This window comes from Theobroma cacao, chromosome 10 (genome assembly GCF_053813885.1).
Source record: "Theobroma cacao isolate CCN51 chromosome 10, ASM5381388v1, whole genome shotgun sequence".
NCBI lineage: Eukaryota > Viridiplantae > Streptophyta > Magnoliopsida > Malvales > Malvaceae > Theobroma > Theobroma cacao.
In genome coordinates this window covers 24699675-24707723 of record NC_142648.1, presented here as the reverse complement: position 1 = coordinate 24707723, position 8049 = coordinate 24699675, and the positions used below count along the sequence as shown (strand labels likewise).

Below are 8049 nucleotides of genomic sequence, written 5' to 3'. Positions count from 1 at the left end.
ATTGATTTGTCACTTAAGACTCGAACTCATTTGAATCATGTATGCTTTAAGCATTTTCGAATTCCAATTTCCATAATATATTAGGAAAGTTTCATTATCTGACTTCATTTTCAAGGTCAACTTCTATCATCCTTTGTTCCACTCCTTCATATGAACATAACATCATTATTCCTTAACTAATTTATAAATTGTACTTGAAATTGTAAAACTTAAAACTAGATTCTCCTCAAGTATTTTTCAATACTAATACTAATATCACTCTCAGCTTACAGCTTCCTTTTTATAATCACATAACTTAGTGCTTGCTTTAACGAGATCCAGAGTAAAACTTCTCTTGAGTATTTCCTTGGGAATATCTATCTTAAACTTATGTCTCACAGCATGTGATCCCTTAACTTGTGATTTAGCCATTAGGCTTCTCAGCAAGTTTTAAAAATTTTACGTTTCATACTTGCTGTGTATGATTAGAATCTCTTCTCAAAGATGTTTATGTATTCCTAAAACACTTGCTCTTAAAGATATATAAATACGTACTCATCCATTCAATCCCTAACTCATCTTCATAGGTTTCTAGGGTGTCACACAATTAGCCTCATGTTGTTCCTAACTCTTATCATTTTACTGTATCAAAATAGATATTACAAATTCTCGTAATGATATTCTATATAAACTGATTTTCTATACCAGTCTCGTAATTCTTTCTTCACACTTTCATTATTTGGTATCTCATCTCAATATAGTCATCTCAAGAATCTTTCAATTTTTCTTTTAATTATATGCCCATATACAAGGCAATAAAGAAGTTTTTCAATTCATTTGGGTAAACATTCTCTAGAATATTTAAAACTCCCAGATAACAAAACACAATGACCAACAACCAAAATTCAATTTGTAAGCTCATTATCGTGTCACTCCCATCTTACTCATGCATCATAAGCGTGAGGTATTCGAAGCATTACAGCGTTGAACAGTCAATGCTAAAGTACTGTAGCTATTGGAAATTTTCTCATCAAAGCTATTTGTCCGCATTCAAAGTCACCACATCAATCATTCTCAACCAGTGGTTTCCCTTCTAGATATATATCATGAGTTCCATAAGTATAGGTACCTTCTATTTTCTTGTCATACACACTAAGTCAGATTAATACTTTCATCTCATGTCATCTTTTGACGTTTATCAACATTCATAAAATTCTACCTCAAAACATCCTTTCCATACAGTGTAATAAATTCAAAATACATATACCACTCCACACATAAGTTGCCTACTATCTACAACTTTCCTCAAATTTATTGTCATCCCTATCCAATTATCTTCTTTGTCTTATACTCCAATAATTTTATTGACTTTCGGTATAATTAACTACGAAAACAGCCTAGCTTTCTCCTCAGTTTATTCTCGCAATCCTTACTGAATCAAAATTTTCTATTCCCCATATTCCATAATTTAACTTCATTGGGTTATATTTGGCCTAACTATTGCCTCATAGTGTCATAACATCACTGAATAATCCCCTTCATGCTTAAATTACAATCATCAACTTAATCACGTTACCCATTTCGAATGTCATTTATAACCTTATTGCTTCCTTCTATAACCTTCCTCAATAATTATATTACCAATTTATCTCTGTTATACTAAAAGATTCCCATACATATCTAATTATCTAAACAGCTATTTTACATTTCGTTCGAATCATACAAAATAAAAGCCACTCCTAACTCCTTTACACAAGTAACTACTACATTTTCCCTTAAACGACACTTGCCTAGATTTATGACAATACAACTTCAACTAAAGTATTAGACATCTTTAGGTTCCTCATTGTCCTGATCCGGGCACATCAATGGATCCTCTTCCTCTTGAGATTTTCTCCTTTGTTCTTCAATCTAAGCTTGTTGTCTTCTCCTAATTTCCTCGGCATTCACCGATGCGGCATTTCTTCCACATCCAGGAGGAAAATGGCGTACAACGTTTACCCCCTTCCTAAGACAAATATCTCCCCTTGCAATTGCCTTCCTCGTATGTTCTCTATGGTACTCTTCGGATTGTTTCAAAAGGAAATCTATTTCAGTTTTCAGAATATTGGAGCTACTCTCACTTTCAAAATTCTGGCTACTCTCAAAGCTTTCCTTATTATAAACCCATTCTGCTAAGTTTCGATGAATTCTATTATTAGGAATTCGGGATGGACCACCTTCCGAATCACCTGTATCAGGGTGCCATTTGCTTCTAGCCGTAGAATCTAGAGATTCCTCGCTATCCCTATGAGAGGTATCGAGACTACCACCTCTTCTAGACATGGTGTATATGTCACTAGTGCACCTCAAAACCTATATGCAATCAAATAGTAATTGCTTAATTATTTATGCATCTCAAAAGTAGGTAGATTTCTATATGTAGATGCATACTGTCACGACCCGGAACTCCCATCGAGCCCGTGACAACCGCCGCGACGTCTCAATTTACATTCATTACCCAGAATGTCAACCGAGACCCCGCAAGGCTTTAATATCAGCTTCTCATTTCCCCTGTGGGTAGCTGTTTCCAAATACCACATTTTAAAAGATTTTAAACTGTTTCCAACTTAAACAAATGAAATAATAATTTCCGTCTCACAGGGGTATTTTTGTCATTTATCCCAAAAATCTCAAAAATCATCTAAAAATATAGTATGTAAGTGGAAAACACATATTTCTTAATCAAAAATAATTTTGGATGTCTAAAACATTCGTTTAAAATGGAATTATGACTGTTATAATAAAATAAAAATATTCAATAAAATATTCAATTTTCACATAAAACGATATTTTAAGAACACTGCATAAATAATTTTTATAGCGTAAAAGCAAAATAAATTCTTACATACCGTAATACAGATAACCAAAGTATAGAATTTAATTTACAGTGACACGTGGGCCCACGAATGATCAAAAGTATCAAAAGAAATGAACCTATAGTCTTTGGATGTGGCAAGTTCAACTGTAATCCTTGCCGATATCAGTTATCTACAATCTATTCTGAACCTGAAATGGGTGGAAATGAGGGTGGTGAGATTATAAAATCCCAGTGAGTAAACAAACATCACTCAAAATATCTAAAGTCGAGTAAAAGGAGACTATTAAAACATTTCATCAAACTGTAATTTATCATCTTTCAACTTATTTCAACCAAATGAAATCAATTTATTTAAAGCAAGTAATCAGTATGGCTTATGAATTTCTTAAAAAGCTTGGCTCATGCCAAAAATTATTATCATACTCAGTTATTTGGGATACCTTGGCCGAGGGCTATCCCAACTGAGTCCGCCAAGGCTATTAGAAAGTCATGTTTTTATTTTGAAAACATAGCCATTCCTTGACGTTGGCCGAGTTCCCCTTCACGAGGTGGTTTGGCGTGAAGTGAACTCTAAAAGTTATACCTCAGGAGTTACCCTACTCGCCTCTCCAACCGAGGTAAAAATATAACAGGATTCCGTGCCCTTCTAATAGGCTAGTCCACAGAATCCAGCCCACTGCAGCAGGTCAAACCCACCATACAATAAAATTTTGACAGCATGACAGGGCTAATATATTACTACCCAGCTTGCAAGGGTAAAATAAAGCAATTCATACAATTCATAAAAAACATAGCCCAGCCAGTCATACCAATACAATAACATAAGCCATTAATTCAATTTTAAATTTACAACATATCAGTGGTCTCCAATTACTCTATTTTCAAAATCGTTATTTCGTTTCAAGACAATTTATAAAATATTTTCATTTAAACTCATTTTGTTTACAAAACATAAAAATTTACCATTTGAACTCATTTTCATAAAATTCACCAAAACCGAATAAAAACATACTTTAGATAATTAAAATGATGGTAAGGTTACTCACCGTGTCTAGAGTTAGGATTTTCGAAATACTCAGACTATTGGTCCTCGGGTGCAATTCCCTTGCCTTTATCAGAGGACTCACCACCTTGACACAGTACAAAATCGAGAAATTCACCACATTGGTACTAAATTGAAATTAATCTAATTTAGACTACTAATGCTTGATATGGAATGCAAAAATGTCTAAATTTTTGCCTAAATGCGGTGTTAGCCTATTTCGGTCTTTTACCCGATAAATTGATATACGCGTCCGTTTAAACTCCAAATTAATTTTTTTCAGTTTCTACACCTCAATTGCACCCAAATTGACTTAATGTCCCTCAGTGTGGTGCAAATTATCAGTCCCGATAACAAATTACGAAAATACCCCTAATGGGTAAAAATTTGTATTTTTGCTCCGAAAATTTCCATTATTTTTCTAGGCTCATAATTCATCATTATTCATCATAATTCCTCAAATAACCATCAAGATAAGCAGCCAATATTCCCCTAGAAAATTCAGCATAATGGGTTTCAATGGGAGAAAATTATATTTCTAGCTTATTTTTGCTATATTTCAATATAACTTAACTAAAATCACTTAATTCAATTAAAATCAACCAAAAATCAAGCTCAAAACTCATCCATGGAGGTTTGGCCAGCATGGGTGTCCATACCCACTTTGTAATTTTGCATGGAAATGAGAAAAAAATGCATGGGTAGTGAAAATCACAAGGAAAATCAATGAAATTTACCTTTTTAATGCTTGATTTCTTGATTTCTCTTGATTTTCTCCAAATTTTTCAGGTAGGATTCTTGTTTTTTTTTTCCCCTTTTCTCCCCTGGTTTGGACAGCTGAAGAAGATGAGAATTCCGGAATTTTTACCTTTTTAAAGGCTAAAATAATATAATATTATTTTATTCATTTTTTTAATGTTTTATTAATTCCTTAAATTCTAGCCATCCATTTATTTCCAAATTTTCACCATACACTTGTCCCACATATCCATAGCTTAGGTAAAATTCTCAGACTTATCCAAAGTCTTGGTGGAGTAATTTTTGAAATTTACACTTTTACCCACGTAAAAGTCAAAAATTACATTTTTGCCCCAAAAATTGAAAAATTGCCCATAGACATATTTTTCATCCCTTATACTCATACCATTCTCCAATTTGTCAAATTTGATCTAAATTCTCTCAAAATCTCAAATTTTGTCCGCGAGTGGAAAAATTACGATTTTACCCCTACACTCTAGAAATCACTGGAATTAAACTTTTTCACTGCCAAACCCTCAAATTATACTCCAATACTCAAATCATACTCCAATAAGTCAAATGGGGCTAAAAAAATTCTTTTCTAAAAATTCCCATTGTGTCCTTGGGTGGCAAATGACCATTTTGCCCCTGGACAGTAAAAATTCTAGTTTGACTTCAAATTGATCCTCGAACTCCAAATCACCATATTAAACCATTCTGGGACTTTAATATTCTTAATTTCATTTTAAATTCTCTATTTGATCTAGTTCGAGACTTAAATTAACTTAATTGTACCATTTGGTACATTGTCGTCTTTTAACGATTTTTCTTTCAGGGCTTTCCAAGTATGCAAGCATATTGTCAATCATATGAATGACATGGAAAGTATTTTATAAGATCGGGCTTGACACATACATTCTATTCAATATAACCTAACTTAACTTAACTTAACTTATCTTAACTTAACTGGACTTGGGGCCACGCAGGGTCAGTGTGGATTTCTTAAAACAACCTTAAAATCAAAAACTTTAAAATCCAAAGCTTTAAAATCAAAATATCTTATCTTTAAACCATGCTGTAATACCAATCTAAATTGTCACGACTCGAAACTCCGCATCGAGCCCGTGATAATCGTCGAGAAGCCTCGACAAACATTCTTCACCCCGAATGTCGATCGAAACCTCGCAAGACTCTCGTACCAGCTTTCGCACTTCCACGGTGAGCAATAGTTATCAAATAATCAAAATACGAAGGATTACAAATCATTTCCAAATCATAATATAACATATTGTTTTTTTTTTCTCACAGGGGCATTTTCATCATTTTTGTCGAAAACCTCGAAACTTGCCAAAAATATAGTAGGTAAGCCGAATATATATATTTAATGATTTAAAAAAAATTAAATATCTAAAACGTTCATTTGAAGTGAAAATTTGACCATTTGAATATAATAAAAATATTCAATAAAATAAACTATTTTCTTGTAAAATAATTTTCATAAAACTATCGGTACATAATTTTTATAGCGTAAAAGATAATTATATTCATATATACTATAAAGCAAATAACCAAAGCATAAAATTTCTTTTACAGTGACACGTGGGCCCACATCTATCCAAAATGCATCGGAAGCTGGAAACCTACAGCTTTTACCGATTCGAGTCCAAATGAAGATCCTTGTCAAGTCAGCTAACTATGGAATTCCCCGAGCCTGCAATGTGAGGAAATGAGGGTGGTGAGATTATAAAATCCTAGTGAGTAAACAGATACCATCTAAAGTATCTAAAGCCAAGTAAATGGAGACAATTAAAATAATTCAGCATACTGTAATTTCATTACCTTTCAACTCATTTCAACCAAATAAAATCAATCCATATAAATCGAGAAATCAACTTGGCTTATGAATTTCTTAAAACTTTGGCTCGTGCCAAAACTCATACTTGGTGATACCTTGCGCAGGGCATCCAACCGAGTCCGCCAAAGCTGTTAAAATTTCGTATACACTTAAAATATATTTTTAGTTTGAGAAAATACAGCCGTTCTGAAATACCCCATACTTTGATATGGTGATAAATAAAGTTGATCGAATGCAAGTTGAGGTCAATTAAAATGTTTAGAAGTGATAAAAGACGAAAGGAGTAGTTTAGGATAAAATATTTCGCAAGTGAGAAAATAATAATAAAATAATAATAATTTTGTTGGAGGAGAATTTGTGAGATAAAAGGCGATTCGGAAGTCAAGTGAGGCATAATAAGGTATTTCACGTATCAAGGAGACAAGATAAAATTTTTTTTTAAAATATTAATATTTAGCCGGATGTCAAAATCAGTCATGAAGAAGGATCATATGGTTGATCCAAGTGGGAGAGAAGATGACAAGCCCGACTCTACAAAATATTTGTCATGACATACATGTGATGGATAGCATGTTTGCATGCTAAAAGAGTCCCGAAAAAAATTTACAAAAGTCGGTATTGTATCTAAAGGTACAACAAAGTTGATTTAAGCCTCGAACTAGATCAAATAGAGAATTCATGATGAAATTAAGAATTTTAAAGTCCTAGACTGGTTTAATATGGTAATTCGGAGTTTGAGGTCTGATTTGGAGTCAATCCGAAAAATTGACCAGTTAGGGGCAAAATGGTCATTTGCCACCTGAGGACAAAATGGAAATTTTTAGAAAAGATTTTTGGCCCCATTTGACTTATTGGAGTAAGATTTGAGGTTTAGAAGTGAAAAATTTTAATTTCGGTATAATTTGGAGTAAAAGGGTAAAATGGTAATTTTGCCATCCGAAATAAAAAATTTAATTTTTGAAAGGATTTTGATCAAATTTAATTATTTGGAGTGTGAAATGAGTATGAGGAGTGAAAATTATGCATTATGGAAAATTTTCAATTTTTGGGGTAAAAATGTAATTTTTGAAAAGTTCGGGGGTAAAAGTGTAATTTTGAAAAATTTGCTCCACCAAAACTTTGGAAAAATCTGAAAATTTCACTTAAGACTTGGATAAGTCAAAGGGAATGCATGATGGAAAAAGTAGGACAAGTGGATGGCTAGAAAAAAAAAAGAATTAATAAAATATTCAAAATATGAATAAAATAATATTATTCATTAAACAATAAAAAGGCATAAAAAAAATCAGCCCATAACCCATTCTTCTTCTTCAACATTCGGCCAAGCAAGAAACAAGAGAGAGAAAGGAGAAAATAAAACCCTAGCCAATAAATTTAAAGGGAAAATAGGTGGAAATTCAAAAATCAAGTGAAAAAATGTAACATTTCTTAAATTTGTCTTGTGCTTTACCTTTCCCATGCATTTCCCATCATTTTCCATGGTTGAATCATGTGATTTGAGGATGATTTCAATTCTGGTCATATGGGTTTAGAGAGAGAAAGTTGTTAGATAAATTTGATTTTGAGCTATGTTAG

The 8049-nt window shown here is 32.8% G+C and overlaps 1 long non-coding RNA gene across 1 annotated transcript; it reads right to left on the bottom strand.

The window, feature by feature from the left end:
- Positions 1-2957: 2957 nt before the first annotated feature.
- LOC148760474 (uncharacterized) lies at positions 2958-4709 on the bottom strand. The gene is made up of 3 exons (XR_016028828.1): positions 4619-4709; positions 3886-3969; positions 2958-3027 (listed from the first exon to the last, which is right to left on the bottom strand). It is a non-coding gene; the product is annotated as an uncharacterized LOC148760474 (long non-coding RNA).
- Positions 4710-8049: the final 3340 nt, after the last annotated feature.